The 20,800-nt window shown below is 43.2% G+C and overlaps 1 protein-coding gene and 1 pseudogene across 3 annotated transcripts in view; both read left to right on the top strand.

The window, feature by feature from the left end:
- The window catches only part of LOC148510712 (N-acetylneuraminylgalactosylglucosyl-glucoside beta-1,4-N- acetylgalactosaminyltransferase 2-like), a 301,958-nt gene that overhangs the window by 36,140 nt on the left and 245,018 nt on the right, over positions 1 to 20,800 (top strand). The window lies entirely within an intron of this gene.
- LOC148510713 (5S ribosomal RNA) lies at positions 14,196 to 14,314 on the top strand (annotated as a pseudogene).

Below are 20,800 nucleotides of genomic sequence, written 5' to 3'. Positions count from 1 at the left end.
ATTCATTTTGATGAACATCATCTTCTCCACATTCTGTGGAAGCAACCTCCTACGCCTTTCGCTGACATGGTTTCCGGCTGCACTAAACACTCTTTCGGAGTACACACTGAAGGGTGGGCAACTCAGGTAAAATAGAGCCAGTTTGTACAGGGGCCTCCAAATTGCCTCTTTTTCCTGCCAGTACAGGTATGGACTGTCTGACATGCCTACTTGGATGCTGTCACCGATGTAATCCTCCACCATTCTGTCAATGGTGACAGTATCATATGCAGTGACAGTAGACATGTCAGAAATTGTTGCCAGGTCCTTCAGTCCGGACCAGATGTCCAAACTTGGTCCTGCCTGCCCTGCATCACCGCCAGCGAGTTGCTTAGTATACCTAAGTTTTTTCCTGGCAGCCCCAGTTGCGGGAGAAAATGAAGAAGGAGCTGTTGACGTGTCACGTTCTGCTTCAGCTGACAGTGTGTTCACCAGCAGGTCTTTGCACCTCTGCAGGCTTGTCGGCCGGAAAGAGAGACACCACATAGGCTTTAAACCTAGGATCGAGCACGGTGGCCAAAATGTAGTGGTCTGATTTCAACAGATTGACCACCGTGGAATCCTGGCAAAGCAAATGAAGGGCTTCATCCACAAGTCCCAAATGCCGAGCGGAATCGCTCCGTCTTAGCTCCTCCTTCACTTTCTCCAGCTGCCTCTGCAAAAGCCTGATGAGGGGAATGACCTGACTCAAGCTGGCAGTGTCTGAACTGACTTCACGTGTGGCAAGTTCGAAGGGCTGGAGAACCTTGCACAACACGGAAATCATTCTCCACTGCGCTTGAGTCAGGTGCATACCCCCTCCTTTGCTTATGTCATAGGTGGATGTTTAGGCTTGAATGGCCTTTTGCTGCTCCTCCATCCTCTGAAGCATATAGAGGGTTGAGTTCCACCGCGTCACAACCTCTTGCTTCAGGTGATGGCGGGGCAGGTTCAAGAGTGTTTGCTGGTGCTCCAGTCTTCGGCACGCAGTCGCTGAATGGCGAAAGTGGCCTGAAATTTTTCAGGCCACCCAAAGCGTCTCCTGCATGCCCCTGTCGCTTTTCAGAAAATTCTGCACCACCAAGTTTAGTGTGTGAGCAAAACATGGGGCGTGCTGGAATTTGCCCAGATGTAATGCCCGCACAATATTGGTGGCGTTGTCAGATATCACAAATCCCCAGGAGAGTCTAAGTGGGGTAAGCCACTGGGCGATGATTTCCCTCAGTTTCTCTAAGAGGTTGTCGGCGGTGTGCCTCTTACTGAAACCGGTGATACACAGCGTAGCCTGCCTTGGAACGAGCTGGCGTTTCTGAGATGCTGCGACTGGTGACGCTGCTGCTGTTGCTGCGTAAGGTGATACATCTACCCAGTGGGCTGTCACAGTCATATAGTCCTTAGTCTGCCCTGTTCCACTTGTCCACATGTCCGTGGTTAAGTGGACATTGGGTACAACGGCATTTTTCAGGACACTGAGGACACTTTTTCTGACGTTTCTGTACAGTCTCGGTATCGCCTGCCTAGTGAAGTGGAATCTAGATGGGATTTGGAACCGGGGACACACTACCTCCAGCAATTGTCTAAATCCCACTGCACTAATGGCGGATACCGGACGCACGTCTAACACCAACATAGCAGTCAAGGCCTCAGTTATACGTTTTGCTTCAGGATGACTGCTGTCGTACTTCATCCTCCTCGCTAAGGACTGTTGGAGGGTCAATTGTTTAGTAAAAGTAGTGGTGTTCCTACTTCCTCTCTGGGATGATGAACGACTCCCAGCAGCAGCAACAGCAGCAGCGGCAGCAGGAGGCGTAGCAATGCAGGATCCATCGGAGGAATCCCGGATAGGAGAGTCAGTCATGCCAGTGACATGGCCTGCAGGACTACTTCCGATCCTGACTAAGGAGGAAATTGACGAGGAGGGAGTTGACGGTGTGGTTTGCAGGCGCTTGGATACAACAGGACAACGGGATTTAGGTGTCCCTGGACTGCTTACGGTCTTAGCCAAAGTTTCTGAACTTGACAGTAACTTATTATGAACGCTCTGCAGGTGCCGTATAAGGGAGGATGTTCCTAGGTGGTTAACGTCCCTACCCCTACTTATTCCACATTTACATAAGGTACATATGGCAAGACAGTTGTTGTCTGGATTTGGATAGAAATATTGCCAGACCAAAGAGGTGGAATGTTTGGTCTTCTGCCCAGGCATGACGGTGATGGGCTTTTTCATCCCATGGACAACAACTGTCTCCCCCGGAGCCTGATTTAAACAAACCATATCACCATCAGAATCCTCCTCGCCAACTTCCTCCTCAGCGCCAGCTACACCAGTATCCTCATCCTGTTGTACTTCAACAGTGACATCTTCAATTTGCATATCAGCAAATGAACTGTGGGTGCTCCTTTCAGCACTTGCAGGGGGCGTGCAAATGGTGGAAAGAGCCACCTCTTCCCGCCAGTGCTGGGAAGGTCAGGCATCGCAACCACCACCACACTTGGACTCTCCTTGGGGATTTGTGATATCTTCTTAGAAAGCACAGTTCTTCGCTGTGCTTTTGCCAGCTTAACTCTTTTGATTTTTTTAGTGGGAGGAGGGCTTCCATCGTCATGTGAAGCTGAACCACTAGTCATGAACATACTAGGGATCGACCTTAGCCGTTCCTTGCCACTCCGTGTCGTAAATGGCATATTGGCAAGTTTACGTTTCTCTTCAGCTGATTTAAATGTTTTTTTCAAGGTCATTTTCCTGAGCTTTGTCATTTGGGATTGTATGTGCCCTCTATTATGACATTGGGCATCGGCCTTGGCAGACGACGTTGATGGCATGTTATCGTCTATGTCATGACTAGTGGCAGCAGCTTCAGCACTAGGAGGAAGTGGTTCTTAATCTTTCTCTATTTTATTTTTATCGGAGAAAGTTTGGTCCTCCATTTATGTTATATCGATTTGATATATACGTGCGGCTAAACACAGAAAATATTTTTTTATTTTTGCTGGAGAGTAGTGCACTTTGTGGGTTACACCAGCCTTTAAGAAATGAGCCAGCCGTCTCTTTACTTATGGGACACAGGCGCACGCTTGGCACTACTTTGTTGATGCACGTGCGGCTACTGCGCACACAATTCACAAACACAGAAAGTATATATTTTTTTGGTTTGGACTGGAGTGTACTTTGGGGGTTACAGCACCCTTTAACGGTCAAGCCAGCCGGCCCTTTACTTATGACACAGGCGCACGCTTGGCACTACTTTGTTGATGCACGTGCGGCTACTGCGCACACAATTCACAAACACAGAAAATATATTATTTTTTTAGCACTTGGGGGGAGCACCCCTGATGGACAGAGCACCCACTGGACAACACTACAGCACCCCTTTAAGACTGGGACACTGCACAGGACTTTGGAGTGGACACAGCCCCTATGGAGAGCTGACTGCACAACACAGTCCAGCCAGCCCCTATGGACTTTGGAGGAGTGGACACAGCCCCTATTAACAACAGCAGCACAACACAGCCAGCCCCTATGGACTTTGAAGTAGTGGACAACAGCAGCACTACACTACACTACACTACACAGCCCAGCCAGCCCTAACTCCCACCCTCCCTCTTCACTGTCCACAGCCGAGTGAGAAAATGGTGCTGACGCGGGTACCTTATATAGGATCCAAAACCCGCAAGACTCGGAAGGCGGGATGATGACGTTTTGCCTCGATTTCAGATCCGAGTCAGGCTGGAAAAGTCGAGCCTGACTCGGATCGGACTCGGATCTGGGGGGCTCGGGGGGGTTCAGATTTCAGAAATCCGAACCCGCTCACCCCTAGATAAAAGTGGTGTGGATGGGGGGAGGAGACAGAGCAGTGTGGATAGTTGAAACATAAAGGAGGGAAGATTAAGCAGTACAGAGGGGGTTAGCCAAAGTGATGCAGATGGGTGAAAACAGTGGTGCGGATAGGGTGGAGGAACACAGTAATGCAGATGGGTGGAAAACAGTGATGCGGATGGGAGGGTAACAAAGTGGCACAGTTTGGGGGGACAGCGACATGGGTGGCGGTAGAGAGTGGCATGAACATGGGAAGACAGAGCAGTGTAGATGGGTAAAGACAGATTGGTGCGGATAAGGGAATACAGACTAACACAAATGGGAGAAAACACATCAGTAGGGATTGGGGAATACAGATTGGTGTGGATGGGTAGGAAGACAGAGTAGTGCGGGTGGGGGGAGAAGACAGAGTTGCACAGTTGGGGGGGACAGAGTGGTGCAGATGGAGGAAGAAAGAGTGCCACAGAGGAAAGGAAGACAGAGCGGTGTGGCTTAGGGGAAGGCAGTGGTGCAGAAGGAGACAGAGTGGCATGGATGCAGGGCAGTGTGGATGGAGAAAGACAGATTGGTGTGGATGAGAGAACACAGACCAGCACAGTTTGGAGACCACACAGCAGTAGGGATTGGGGAAGACAGATTGGTGTGGATAGGGAGGAAGACAGAGAGTGGTGCCGATGATGGGGGGACCAGAGTAGTGCAGATGAAGGAAGAAAGAGTGCCACAGATAAGAGAGATAAGAGAGAGAAAGCACGGATGCAGGGCGCTGTGGTTTGGGAAAAACAGATTGGTGCTGTTGAGGGAACACAGACTAGCACAGTGGGGAGACCACACAGCAGTAGGGATTTGGGAATATATAGCAGCATGGAGGCATATAGGGGAAGAAAGTGTACATGCATAGACAGAGTATGATAGTTTTAGAAATAAGGGAGCTGAACATGTATTCTAAAATAGATAAATGTATGGCATGAAAAGGATGCTGGAAGCCAGTGAGATTGTTGTGGTGATCGAATGGGAAGATTGTGGGCACTGAGTGGGATGTGGGAGCCACATAACTGCTCAAACCTCAGTTGCATAGACTGCATGTGTGTATTCCAATCAGCAAACGATTCTGTGAATTAGCAGCTCCACCATTTTGTGAGTGACAGCAATCTCATTCTGTGAGAGTCCTGAATCTGCATTTAACCACAAGGTGTGATGGTATACAATATCTGTATTGCGCAAGGAACACGTCCATTAAGGCATTATTATTATTATTATCTTTTATTTTTATGGTGCCACAAGGGTTCCGCAGCGCCTTACAAAGTACATAAACATTTGAACAAAACAAGAAAACACTGACATACAGTACAAGACATTGCAGGACAAGTACATGGTATATAAACATTTGGAGTATAGAGTAGATAACGATGTAAGTAAAGGATGAAAAATACATTAGGTAAGAGGGCCCTGCTCGTGAGAGCTTACATTCTAAAGGGGGGGTAGACAGACAGGGGCAACACAGAAGGGGTAGATAGTGAGGAAGGAGCATGGAGCAGTGGGTTAGGATGTATGCCACGGAATGTGTATAAGATGACCTTGTGTTATGTCAATATGAAGTCCTACATTCATCTATATGACAAAAATTTATTTTATGTGTTATTTGCATAAGAAATGTATAAAATAAAGTAGTTTGCCCTTTAATTTTTGTCTGTTAAATTTTAGCATCTAAATACATCCAGCTAAAATGTGGCTATTATGGGACTGTCCCGCCATGCTAATAGTGAGTGCTATAGTCCCGGCTGTGTATGCTATGCCATACTCCTGTGAGTGGGTACTACTGATGTGCCCAGCTATAACGTGGCATCACAGCGCTATCTCTCACGCCACGCATGGCGCGCCACACACCACGCCATGAGTCGCGCCACAAAGAAAGTTTATTAGTGAAAAAAGTCATTACGTGTTATACAACATTTTGCCCACCAGATGTCACTTTTCCTAAACTACATAGCGCATGCGTCTGATTTCATTAAGTGTAATACAACATTTTGCCCACCAGGTGTCACTTTTCCTAAACTACATAGCGCATGCGTGTGATTTCATTACGTGTAATACAACATTTTGCCCACCAGGTGTCACTTTCCAATGTACCGTACGGTATGATCTGTATTACCGGCCGATGATTGTTTGACAGAAGCTTAGACATTAGACTTTACAAACTACAGAACTCTATTAATGGGTGAAGCGTGTGGCCTAGCGGTCTAATGCCTAGTCTCACTGCTTCTCCTCTCTTCTTGTTCTGTGGGTTAGAGACCTTGAAAATACAGTATGTTTTTTTAATTTATTTTTAAAATCTTCACTTAAAATATTCAGTATTCAATACAGTACATGTGGAGCGCATGTCTGCCCAGTGCTTCGGGAGTCAAACAGCGAAACTAGGATTTTTATTATTGTACATACAGTACTGTACCTTAGAACGCAAACTTGCGTCAATGCCGGCACTGACATGAACGCGGACATTATAGTGATTTATTATGAGCATCAAGTGGCAATGGGCCCTGTTCAAGAGACTGGTTTCTGTATATCAAACTGACTGCGCGTTTAAACCGCAAAATTGCGTCAATGTCTGCGTGTGCCCAGTGGTCGGATTTTAATCACAATGGAATGTGTGCCCCATGTCCAGTGGAGCCAAGCCATACATTAAGTAGCGCTATTTTATGGCGCATGCCCAGTTGTCTGTATTGCTAACAGTACTGTTGAATTTTCACACTAGTGCCATTCTGCACTGTCCGAGACTTACAGTACCGCACAGTATACACAATAGTAAATTCATTACTACAGTACATAAGGTGCTACAGTAGTGGACTAACAGCAGTTTGTAGGGCAGATGCTGAGCGCAAACTTGCGTCAATGAAAATACTGTCTTAGACTTGGTAACATTAGTAATTTAATATGTTTAGTAACTGATAGTTGACTGTGTATAAGAGAGGGGTCTCTATAGTACAAACTGACTCGGTGTTTAAACCGGAAAATTGCGTCAATGTCAGCACAGTTTGCGTTGTGGTAACTTATAGCCAGTTCTGATGGGTTACGGTACAAATAGGATCTCTGGCTTGTGCCCAGTGGCGGGGTTGCAATAGCCATACCCTTGTAGTGCTATGGCTATGTACTGTACACCATGGCATACAGTATGGAATATCATACTGTACAGTACCAGGTCATGATTCACACACAGTGAAAGTGTGTTATTATTACACTGACTGTGTAATAATAATATTAAAAATAAAAAGTGTAACCTTGACTGTCTAATAATAATGAAAAGCTTCATTATTAAGCTTCCTGGTTTCGAACCCGGGTTGTACAGACGTCTGCAATGTAGAAGTTCGATTTCTTACCTCTACGCTACAGACGCCTGAGTACTGTACTTCATCGTATGGTACTGTAGATGTCACATAAAGTACTGTAGAGGACTTGGAGAGACTTGTGAGCAAGGGCTTAGGTGATCCGTCTTGCTTACACTTCTCTCCTTATGTTCGAGACCTTTATAATTTAATGTATTTTTTTAATGTTCACTATAGTACTGTAGTTCAGTCTTGTTATCCAACCCTTACAAAAATCAATCTATTGTACTGTATATGTGCCCAGCTACAGTACTGTAGTTTGTTGCTCCATACGGTACGCCATACAGTATACCGCATTGTTGCGTGCTACACTGTGGCGTATTGAGTCTCATAGCCATGCGCATGCCCAGTTGTCTGTATTATACGGTACTTATAACTGTAGTTGTAAGTACAATATGGTAGACATTGTAGTGATTCCCTTACTCTAGGAACTACAGTACAGTAAATGCAGTAGTCTAGGGGGCTAATGCCTAGCCCTACTGCATCTACCATTTTCTTGTCCCGCTGGTTCGAGATCTTTAAAGTACATACTTTATACGGTAATTTTATTTTGTTTTAAATCTTCACTAATACAGTACATTATCCAGAAATTCTGGTATTTCTATGCCACAGTACTTTGACCAAAAAGTCTAACCTTGTTAATAAAAAATAAAAAGTGTAACCTTTCAAGCTTCGAACCCGCAAAAGGGTTATACAGGCAGCGTAATGTATTGGTTTGATTATTTACCATTACACTACAGCCGCCTGCAATACCAAGTTTGCACCTGGCTTGAGTGTTTCCTACAATACTGTACGTCATCGTATCTCAGGCGCATGCCCAGATCTACTGTATACCCATTTAGCGCTTTTTTTTTTTTTTACTAAACTCAGTACATTTTATATATTAGGGGGTAAATGTACTAAGATGGTAGTGCTATTAAGTGATTTTACCCATAGCAACCAATCTGATTCCAGGTATTACTGTACAGTATCTTCTAGAAGGTGCTACTGTAGATAAATGCTAAGTACAGTAGAATCTGATTGGATGCTATGGGCAACATACAGTACAGTAACTTCTTAAATAGAACTCCCATCTTAGTAAATTTACCCCTACAAGTTTCACTTTTTCCCCCCAATTTTTTTTCTTCCACCCCCCAAAATGAAAGTGAATTTTTAGTGTGTTCTGATTTTTTTTTTTTTTTAAGTTACGCAGTTTACAGTACCTTTTAGGGGACGTTGAAGGCTTCCCGCAACATTGCACCCCAATTCACCAAATTTTTCCGCCTGCTATTCATACAGTAGGCGAAACTTTTTTACATACTGTCTTACTGTACATTGCATTGACTTCCCGCCTACAGTAGGCAGAAAAGCTTTCAAATTGAATACAGCGATAATTTCACGCCTGGCAAAATGACATAATCTCCCAAACTGTTTTTAGCCAATCCCGTGTTTTTGCTCCAATGGGTGAAAAAGTGCCAACCAATGTTCTCCCAACTGTCATCTCACAGGCTGTGTTTGAAAAATGACAGTTGGGAGCTGATTGACTGACACCTTATAACTTTTTTATCACTTCTCACTGTCTAACACTGCTTAGTACAGTAAATAGACCCCCTTGGAGTGAAAAGACGAGACCGGCTAAAAACAGTAAATAGACCACCCCAAAATTGAAAACGTCCCTCAGTGTATACAGTACTGTATGTCTACTGTACTGTATTCTACTGTAAGTGCCAGGCAGCTGTGAAATCACTGTGATGGGCAACAGGGATACAGTACAGTATATGACTGTGGGCGTCAACCCCCATCGGCCTGCGCGCCCCTGGAGAGTGAAATCCTGGCAAATAGGACGATACACCCCTGCATCTGTGTGTTATTGACTTTTTGTACAGTACCTTTTTTATGACAGACTAACAATTTTATTAACTACAGTAATTTGTATTAGACTGTAATTAAGCCTGGTGGTGAAATACTGTAAGCAGTGCCCCTAGGCCCACAGCCCATAATATAACGATAAAAAAAAAATGAAACAAGACAGTATTTGGGTGCCCCAGATGGAGGTGAACACCAGCTGTGTGAATACGATAACAGAGCACTAACATTACCAAAAATCTCACCTTATCCTGATGTCGAAGGGACGGCCGCTCTAACCATACAGTAGATGTACAGTAGAAGCCTGTCTCTCAATTCACGGTGCACCCACTACTGTATGTCTGCAACTATGGATGTGGATGTTGAAGCAGCCACTACTACTGTACTGTATATGAACTAAAGGAACCTGAAAACTTGAAACATCTGCATTACAAACGGCAACATCAAGCGCAGTAGCAGAAAGTGGCAGCTGCAGCACAATCTGTGACGATGCCAATGTGTGCCTTGGAACAGGGGTCAATGTACAGTAGGTGTAAGGTAAAGAGGAAAAGTATGAAGTACCGTACAGTACATAAGGTACAGTAAGGGAAAGTTATTGTAGACAAAGAGCTTATAAAATAAATTAGGAGAATACTGTATAATGTAGGGACAGAAAGCACAACCACAATACTGTACATACAGTACAGTATGGACACAGTGTACAGTACTTAGCAGTCCGGATCACAAACTGAAAAGAGGAAGTTAAACCCCTCCTCCACATTACAAATTATATACAGTACAGTATAAGCTACATAGCAGTTGCTTGACCGTTTCTTTCGATGACAACTGGTAAGACTCTATGGAGATGATCAATATAATTGTTACACTGGGCACGTGTCAATACTGTTCTCCAAAACGTCATTATCCCATCCAAAAGTTCCTGTTTAGTTGTTGGTTTCACATCAGACCTGATGAACCTCTTCAACTGGGCCCAGACCATTTCAATGGGATTCATGTCCGGTGACCTACAGGTAAGTAAAAAAAAAAATATTCAGTCACAGTACTGTACTTTAGTAAAAAGTGTACTAGAATAATTACTGCTTGGTACTGTACATACTTTATGGTACAATGAACAGTTAATACAGTACTATAGGACAATACTCACTCTGGTGGTGTGCATTCCCAATTTATCCCTCTCTCTTCCATGAATTTTGCTGAAGCCAAATGTTTGGGATCATTATCCTGGAATAATCGATGTCCTGATGGGAAGCAGGTTCTCACAAATGGCACCATACAGCAATCTACTATTTTTTCTTGGAAGAAGGTCTTATCCATGATGCCTAAAGAGATGAGAAATTGTCAGTAACAAGAATACACTGTACAGGACTGTAAATAATTTTTAGAACAAGCATTACTTCAAAAATATAGATCGGTCCTGCACCCCAACGAGATATACCTCCCCATACATGGACTTTTAACGGATGCTTCGGACGTGGTTTAAGTGAGAGATGTGCATGGTGTCGGAAGGACAGTCTTGAGAACCTCTCGAGAGAAACCTGTGCTGCAGTGAGCGAACGTTGCGGCGCAGGCCGTATAGCCTGTGGATCTCACGGCTTGCACTTCTGTAGGCGAGCTCTTTGTCTTGGTTAGTGGCGAACGCTTGGTCCCGCCACTTAATCAACACAAAGAGGTCGCCGGACGAGTAGCGTCTTGCCCTCATAGAAGCCATTTTGACTAGCCAGTGACGCACGTCGTACTTCGCACGACGCACGGCGTCCTCCTACTTGGCATGCGCCCGCCTGAGATGGAAATGCAACAGCATTACAGTAGAGTACAAATACTGTACCGACTGCAGTAATACAGCCAACTGCGCATGCTCAGTTTCTGCAGTTATGAAATCACTATTCTGTGGTGCTAAATTGTACGGCACCGTCAGTTTTGAATATTCAGTACAGGCACATTCATAGCGGCACACTAGTTGTCCTAGCAGACGGGGGATGGTGTCTTTGGCAATGGTGACAATTCGTAGCATTTTTCAGGACACTAGGTCAGAGCTGACTGCTTACAGTAAATGGATTAACAAAGCTTCCTTTATTATGGTAATGTGAGGCTCTTGGCTTGCTTTGGGGGAAGGGACCTGATGCACTGTGTATGACTCTGGGCCCACTGGGCATGCACCAGAAATCCCATCACAACTCTCCTACTGGGCATGCACCCACCAGAGATGGAAATGCAACAGAATACAATACTGTACCGACTGCAGTAATACAGCCAACTGTGCATGCTCAGTGATAGCATAGCGCTACATGGCGTATGGCTTGGTGCCACAGATCCCATTGTACCCCCCTCCATTTCTAATCCATCGCAGATGACTGACAGCCACCATAGCGCCAACCGTGTAATACAGAGAGCTCTCTCTCCTACAGATCCCACTACTACCGTACTTAGTGTGCAAGGTTGGAGCAGCATCATCAATGTCATCAGTTTGGGATGCAACGCTATTTTGCGCATCAAACGCACAGTCAGCTTTGAACACAGAGCGCTCTCTCACAGACGGAAACCACTCTCAGACACAGTCCAAGGGACGTAGCCATAGTGCACGAGGCTGAGACTGCATATGCGTTGTCGCATGTTTGCGGTTTCTGGGCGCACCATAGCCACAGTATGAAATCACTATTCAGTGAAATACAGTACAGTACAGAGCCCTCTCTGGGCACTATAGTGTCCAGAGCAGACAGTGACAAAAAAAAAATATACAGTACGGTACAGTATATTCTTTTCCAGGGATCGAACCCCGGACCATGATTCTACCAAAGTGATCACCTAACCACTAGCCCACATGACAGCTACAGTGAACCACAGAGAGTGGCCTCATCCTTGTGCACTCCTCCCGCTGCTGTTTTTTAATTTTAAAAAAAATAAAAAAATTGTCATACTGTAATGCATCCCATATCAGTGAAAGCTGTGCGTGCATCTAATTATTCTACAGTATCGGTTATACCGTGACAACAACTCCGGCAACTTCTCTACTATTCAGTTACTGCACCGTACCGTATGTACAATACAGTATGTGCAGTGATTTGCATCCTGTTATAAGATGTTACGTACAGTACAGTACTATATACTGTATATGTATATTATGCGACATTAAAAATACAGTATGGGTTGTGCGTTCATGCAAATGCTGTGAATATGATAGACATTCAGTACAGTGGAGCACTCGCCACCCAGCGGTTAAGCACTATATTACATGCAATTACAAAAGTGGAGCACTCGCCACCCAGCGGTTAAGCACTGTATTACATGCCGTAGCATATCCTTCGTTGAAGAATACCACGGTATTCCACAAGTCCATGGCGCGACTCACGCCACGCCATGAGCAACAAAATAGCTGGGCAGATCTGTACTTACATGCTAGGCCCACCACACAGAGGTGCAGCCATGCCCAACATTCAGTGGCCATGCCCCCTCCAGGGGGGCATCCCCGGGATGTTGCTATACTCTGGTCCAGGATTTCTCATGGCAGCCCTAGAGGGGACCGGCAGAAACAGTAGGGAATAGGGCTTAGTGATGGGGTAGCAAATCCATGGAGGGAGGTAGTTAAGAGTGGAGGAACAGGAAGGGTGGTTGAGAGAAGTAGAGGGTTGTAAGGGAGACTGGTGAGAGAAAAAAAAAGGTGGAACAGCAAGTGGAGGAGACTAGAGGGGGAGGATAGTGGTGGAAGAAGTAGGTAAAGCAGAGGATTATGTAGACACTGAATAAGGGGGGTGATTGAAGTAAAGGTGCTGTGGTAATGAGTGAGGTGAAAACTGGAGTGGAGGCTGTGTGATGTAGGGATGGTGTGGATAAATGTGGTTAGATGTATACAATTTATTTCAATATTACAACAGTAACTGTGCAATAAAGGTTTGCACAGATAGCATGAACTTGGACAAAATCTAGTAAGAAAAATATAAAAAGTATCTAAAACAATGGAAAAAAAAAACCTTTTAAAAAAATTTTTAAAGCAGAAAAGATGGAGCTTATCTAAATTTTAAGAAGGTCCTGGAAGGCTGGATTGCACTGGTCCAACGCGTTTCGTCTATTCTCTAGACTTCTTCAAGGGGATGTCCATTGTGTGCTGTGTCCCTGTATTTATACCTCTTTGTTTGATATGCTGTGTTAAAGGGGTGGGGTTTTAGTGTGACATCACTTCCTGGTACTAGATCTGCTATGTAAAGCACATAGCAATCGATGAGGGTCTATCCACAGGACTAACAACTATTGTTCATATTGTGCCCTTTCCATCAGGGTCCTAGCAAGTAACATTGCCAATCATGTATAAAAAATGGAGCTTTAAACTACATGTCCATAGACCTTCAGCGGCAGCCATCTTTTTGGATCCTTTATGTTCATTAAGACTCTCTAGTGGTGGTGGCCATTTTGCTGTATCCCATTATCTGTACTTCGGCCAAAATAAAGGGAATTTTATGCAAACATTGGAAAATTTTATTAATGGATCCGGTACTAAAGGATACACTACCTCCAAAACCCCCCATGGTGTTCAGAAAAGCCAAGAATTTAAAGGATACTCTGGCCCCCAGCATGCTAACTAATGGCCCCCTGAATAGAAATGAGATGCTACCAAGGTGCTTGGAATGTTACAAATGTGGCAGATGCAATGTCTGCAGATATTTACATCCACAAAGGAACATTTTCAAAAATTACAATAACACAAAGGAATACAAAATGAAAAATTTCATGAACTGCAATTCAACATCTGTAATTTACTTATTAGAATGTTCGTGTGGAATCAAATATGTCGGCAAAACGAAGAAAGTTTTGAAGCTCAGAATACAGGAGCACATCAGAAATATAAAAAATAAAATTAAAAGCCACATGGTTTCGAAACACTTTATTTCGCATAATGGATCCAATCCAGAAGAACTTACATTTAAAGCTATTGAACATGTCAAGTTGTTAGAATGGGAGATGTTCTGGATATTTGAGCTGAACACTCTAACTCCGATGGGTTTTAATGACAACTATGAGATAGCTCCTTTTTTATAAACAAATTGATTTTAAACTCTTATTGATTTTAAAATATATGTTTTAACTAGTCATTTGAAATAGTTTCTAAACCTGAACCCTTTTAAAAGGATAAAATAAGTGCCTACTTCATCTACAGCCATACCAATATGTAAATGCCCAATCTCGTCTGATCTTGGAAGCTAAGCATAATTGGGCCTGGTCAGTATTGGGATGGGGTACCTCCCAAGAATACCAGGTGCTGTAGTTATAATATATGCATATAATAAATCTGGTTTCATAATTGGTCAGGCTCTGAGTCTTATTTCATCCTTGTTTTTTCAAATTGTACGTCTCCATTATACTAACATGCGTATATGTAGGTTCATGTAACCAAATATTAACTATGTTTTTTGTCTTTAATGGACAAGTGTATGGGATATTCATATGCTTATATCAATTTGAAATATAAATAGAAAAATTATTAGTTCATGATAAAGTCTGTTAGTTATAAAAAACAATAAAACAAACCTTATTGGTCTGTATTGTATTTACGCTTTCTAATCATTATTTTTTGAATACCTAGGAATCAACCACGAGACACCTTTTATATCTAGGAAAAATAATCCCACAATAAAAACTCTTGGAAGGATACAGATGTCATAACCATGTTTTTATTTAAGAATTGCCATATATACAAATATCTGACATAACAAAAGGGCCAACAGAACTAAATGAGAACCCAGTAAATTGGCTGAAATAATCACAATAGGACATAAAAAACATATTGTCAAATGAGTACAAAGAATCCAAAAAGATGGTTGCCGCTAAATTTCCATGGGAACGAGGTTTTTTTTTTTTTTTAATTTCCTTTTTTTAAAATATTTTTTTATACTTTTTCTTACTTGATGTTGTCCAAGTTCATGCTTTCTGTGCAAACCTTTATTGCACAGTTACTGTTGTAATCTTGAAATAAATTGTATACCCTTTCTTAGTAATATCAGCACATCATTGTGATTTTTATATATGCACATATGCACCAATGACACATTAAATGCACCAGAACATTTATATTGCTATTAGTATTAATTCTTTAATATTTGTTTTTTATGAAACTTGCACTGTTTATTGCACATATACACTGCAGCTTGCATTGTGAGAGTGGCTGAAATATACCCTCAATTACTTAATTAATTATTTGCACAAGGCACTCAGCACTTTCAGGTGCTCCATATCAAATCCATTTAATGATATATAGTATACATGCAAATTTAAACAGTATATATACACACATACAGTGTATGTATACAATAATGATAAAGTAAAACAATGCAATGAAAATCTTACAAGACAAAATGGTACATGCGCAGTTTAGCACTATGGCAGCCATTTTTTCTAATTGTAATAATCAACCTCATTAATACAGGTATATAAGGGGACTCTGGGTGACATGTAGATATCCTCCTGTAGAAGTCCAGCCATTTGGCAAATTGACTAAACACGTTGAGGAGATTCTGGTGTGAGAGTGGTCCATACCCTGCATTTGGTGACCTGAACCAGCCAAGCTCGATGTTTTGTTCTTAGATGTACGTTTTAGATGCTTTTTCATTAAATGTGATTTTTTTTTTATACTACTCATTGGTACCTATGTTCCCCCTTTTACTATAAAAGCCTATATGAGTGACAGTGGACATCAGGACAAGGCCAAGAGTCCATTGGTACGAGCACATGCATTTTATTATAGTTAGGGGGATTTATTGGGTTTAATGTACATTTTTTGGAGATTTTTTACATAAGCACAGTGCACTTTCTTGCTGTGAATGCACTTTTGTGTTTTGACTAGTGTTATGCACTGTTGCAGTTTTATACACCTGTGAAGGTGGTGTTTATATGCACATAACACTTTTCATATCAATTGATATATTATTAATCCCTGGCCTGAGCTGACTAGCAGTCGGGGTTAATGCTTCTGCTGGGGGGGCCAGTGAAAGGGCTTCCCTGGATGTGGCATTAGCTCCCCGCTAGAAAAAGTCCGGTGTTGGTTCTGGAAAATACAGGAGGACCCTAGGCATTTTTCCCCCTATATTTCCAGAACCAAGACCGTCTCAGAGCCCAGTGCTGGTTGCGCTGAATACGGGGGACCGTTACATCGTTTGCCCCCCATATTTTGGCAACCAGGACTGGTTCTGATTAGCCTAGTGCTGGTTGTGCTTAATACGGGTAACCCCTACGTTGTTTGTCCTCCATATTTTCACAAGCAGCACTGGCGGTAAAAAGCCCAGGGCTGGTTGTATTTTTTTGGGGGGAGGGGGGCATGTTCCTTTTTTATTTTGCACAAATTCAAATTTTAACACAGATGCATAGATGGATCTCACTGATTCATCCATGCATCTGTGTCTTATTTTTTCAGATGCATGCCCAGCGCCAGTGAGCATCACTGTCGTCCGCTGATGCCCCAGTGCACTGGTCTGCACCCCGCTGCTGCCACTGCCCTGCACTTCTGCAGCCCACCTCTGCAGCCATCTCTCCCTGTGCATCTCCAAAACACCTCCTGTGTGCCGGCTTTCCCTGTCGACCTAATGACTGTCTACCTTCAGTCCCTGTTGACCTATTGCTTGTCGCCCCTCAGTCCATGTCGACCTATTGCCTGTCGACCTTCAGTCACTGTCGAACTTTTGCCTGTCGACATTCAGTACCTGTCGACCTATTGTCTGTCGACCTTCAGTACCTGTCAACCTTGTTACTAGTCGACCTTTAGTGTGTCACCCTTCAGACTCTGTCGACCTTCAGTCCCTGTCTATGTATTGCCTGTCTATCTTCCATTGTCTACCTAAACATTGTCTATCTAGACAATGTAGACCTAATGATCCACACCGATCTCTATTACGCAAGGAACACGTCCATTAAGGCATCAGCCTTAATGATTGTAATTTTATTGCTTTTCGAATTTTGTGTGGCAGAAATACAATAGGTTTTGAGAAATTTCAGATCATGTTTAAGAAGCCTTAATATGACATGTGAAACCGTAAGGTTGTGAGAGAGAGAGAGAAATGCACGCGCCGACGCCCGTGTTTTGGATCTGAATCTGGTTTGGGATTTTTTTCCTTGGTGTTTTGTTTTTTGTGTTTGGTTTTGGTTTTAGATTTGTATTTTTTCCAAAAAATGATATAAACAGCTAAAACCACGTAATTTGGACCTGTTTTTGTTCCAACAGTATTATTAACCTTAATAACAATAATTTTCATGCATTTCTAGGCATTTTTAAACACCTCACAGCTCACAATATGGATTTAATTATTTTTCACCAATACAGGCCAAGGGCTGCAGCGAGTTGGCTGACTATAGTAAGTGACAGAGCAGCGGCACAAACGCACAGCAGGTAAAAAAAATATAGGACATCTATGAAACATTGTCACACAGCAGTGGCAGACAGGTTGGCAGTTTAATAAACTATAATAATGTCAGTCAGCAATGCCCCAAATTGTGCAAAATGTAAAGAAAAGAGGTGCAGGATGGAATTGTCCCTCCCACTCTTATGTGGGATATTAAAAAAGGACATGCACGGTTTAACAAACCAAGCACTTTAGCGACTAGGACTGACTCTTTCGTGGCTGAACTCCTTGGTTTATTTGGGCCCCCACAATACATTTTTTGGAAGGACTACCTTCAATTATTTACTGGGAGGAGGTTGATGATGACGGTGTTGGTGGTGGAGATTGCATGTGCTGGTCCAAACTGCTGGTAGCTGATACTGGACTGCTTGTTATTAATTTACAAATGATTATAATTTTGTTAAACAAATTGCATGAACTCGCTGCAAATGATGTAACAGGGAGGAGGTGCCTAGATGGTTTAACTTCCATTCCTCTGCTAACTTTGGCTTTACAAATGGAACAGATGCCTTCACAACTGTTGCACTTGCTTCACACTATCATTCTCATTTTCTATTATTTCACCATCTAATACTAGTACAGCCGTCATGGCGTCAGTGATCCGCTATGAAACTGGGTGACAGCTGTTATATACTTCCTCTAGCAAATGACTGTTTAATAGTCAATTGTTTTCTTTTTAATTATTATTAGTTGTAGACTTTTTGGTCCCTTTCTGCGATGAAGATCCACCCCCAGCAGCAGCAACAGACGTAGCACTCAAGGATCCTTCTGAGGAATCACAGATAGGAGAGGAGGCAGACATGCTTTTGAAACTGGATGCAGAACTACTTGGACTCTCCTCTGGGATCTGTGACTTTTCAGAGACAATTTAATTTTTTTTGTACCTCTTCTACAAGCAGAAGGGCTTAAATCATCACAACTAGAACCACCAGTCATAAATAGAGATCAAGGCCTTATCCTTGCCACTTCATGTAGTGAATGGCATATTGCCAATTTTTTGCTTCTGTGAAGCTGACTTAGCTTTAGATTTTTTTTCTTTAACAGGGTAAAAGTTGATTTTATTAGCCTGACTTTTTGGCCTGACTTAAGCCCTGGTACATTGGCCAGCTTAGATGATGTTGACGGCCTTGCATCATTATGACTACTGCAGGCAGCTACAAGACTGGTATGTGGATCCTGCTCTCCTGTCATGTGACTGTCCTCCATTCTCACTGCGGTCTCACAGCAGTGTCACCAAGCTATCATAGAGCAGCTAAGTTGCGGCTAACGCACACAACCAACCACACACACAAAAAATAGTTTCTATTTTTTCACTGGTGGTGTGGCTAACACGCACACACAAAAAGTTGTTTTTATTTTTTTTACACTGGGGGTGAAGAAGAGCACCCCTAAGACAAAACAGCAGAACAGCCAGCCAGCCCCTATGGACAGGACAACAGCCATCCAGCCCCTATGGACAACAGCCAGCCCCTATGACTACAGCCAGCCAGCCAGCCCCTATCGACAGGACAACAACCAGCAACAACCATCCCCTATGGATAACAGCCAGCCCCTATGGACAGGACAACCACAAAACAGCCAGCCCCTATGGACAGGACTACAGGCCTCAATAGCCAGCTAGCCCCTATGGATAACAGCCAGCCAGCCCCTATGGACAGGACAACCTCAATTATGCAGCACAGCTCCCAGCACAACCTAGCAGTAGTCACAAGTCACAATGCACAACAGCAGCCACACAGAAGCGAAGCTCAGCTCCCAGCTCCCTCCCTCTTCACTCTCCACAGCCGGAATAAAAAATGGTGGCAATCGCGGGACCTTTATAGAATCCAAAACCCACGAGAATCCGACAGCGGGATGATTGATGTTTTGCCTTGTTTTCAGATTCCAGTCAGGCGTGAAAACCCGAGCCCACTCGGATCTGACTCAGATCCCCTAAGTTCGAGTGGGTTCAGATCTCTGAGCTCCGAACCCACTTATCTCTAATATATATAGTATCGCAGAATGTGTAGGCGGCACTGAAGGTTTCTAAACATGCATAGTTTAATATGCCAACGTTTCAGGGCTTAACGCCCTTTTATCAAGGTTACATTCAGAGATAAAAACAAAACATCTTACCTTTATGTAGATCACCTGAGTGTGTGAAAGCTGCTCGTGGGGTCGCGCGCATCTGCGCATTGCAGAACGTGTCCCCCATCTATGACGTGTGGTGCATCTGGCTTTCCTGGTTACCGGGCTTCATCGTCGTAATGGAAACTGTATCAATACTAGTAACAATTTGTGAATAGAACACCTACCTGGAAAAAACAGTATACAACTTCAAGCCCAGTTATCCAACATGCCATTAAGGCCTTATGGCCAATGCTGGCCACAGACGAAGAACTACCCTGTTTCAGAGGGAAACAGTCGATGACTTGTTTTCTTAGGGGACATCACTGGATTTGACAGGAAGGTTGAAGGTGGCCTAAATTCCTCACAAAGCCAAACAGATACGATACTGTCTATAACGAAGGAGGGCTCAAGGGCCACACAACCTAGCAGCTCACTGATCAGAGATCCCTGTGTGCAGCTTGTGCGCACTTTCTACTCCTCCAAGGAATATTGAGGAGAAAAAAGAATACTGGGAGACACCATGGTTATACTTACTACATGCTTGATTTACTACAATATAGGGTACGCAGTTAATTGTAGTCCTGTCTCGTTACTTCTGTAAAAACAAACTACACTATGCCACCTTCTCTTTCCCTTGCTTGAACGAGCCTTCTTCAAATGTTTTCCAGTAGATGACATCCCATTTACTCGTCCCTATATGAACTATACCATTGGAAACCAGATAAGCTTTAAAGTTCTTTTCTTTGGTACACACACTAATTTTGAGCACCAATTATCACCTTATTTAATTTACTACACTATCAGGCGCATGTCTCTTTAACCCCCTTTTCAGAAATCACCTTATCCGCTGGCCAAAACGGAACACTAAGAAGACTGCTGCCGCCTTTTAATGAAGGACCAGTGACTTTTAAATAATTTATTGACTACAATACATTTGCATTACCCTTTTTACATCCCACTTGGGGGAATCACTATATTTGTGCGCTGTCCCTACACACAAATTCATATATATATATATATATATATATATATATATATATATACAGAATGGTGGCAAGGATTGCTGCCTGATTGGACTTTGAAAAGGGGATTACCAATGGATAACAACTGAAGGTGGCTTACCCGGGTATGCGAACCCTAATTTTTGTTTGTTACATTTGTAATTGCCAGTAATAAATTGTTCCTACTGGTTGACAAGATGAGAGGTCCTTTTACTTTATGGTTATTTTGGAGGTTACCTTCTCTACTGATGGGGA

This window comes from Taudactylus pleione, unplaced genomic scaffold, assembly GCF_031769625.1.
Source record: "Taudactylus pleione unplaced genomic scaffold, aTauple2 ptg000313l, whole genome shotgun sequence".
NCBI classification, from domain to species: Eukaryota; Metazoa; Chordata; class Amphibia; order Anura; family Myobatrachidae; genus Taudactylus; species Taudactylus pleione.
The sequence above is the reverse complement of the archived record's forward strand: the minus strand, read 5'-3'. Positions and strand labels throughout refer to the sequence as shown.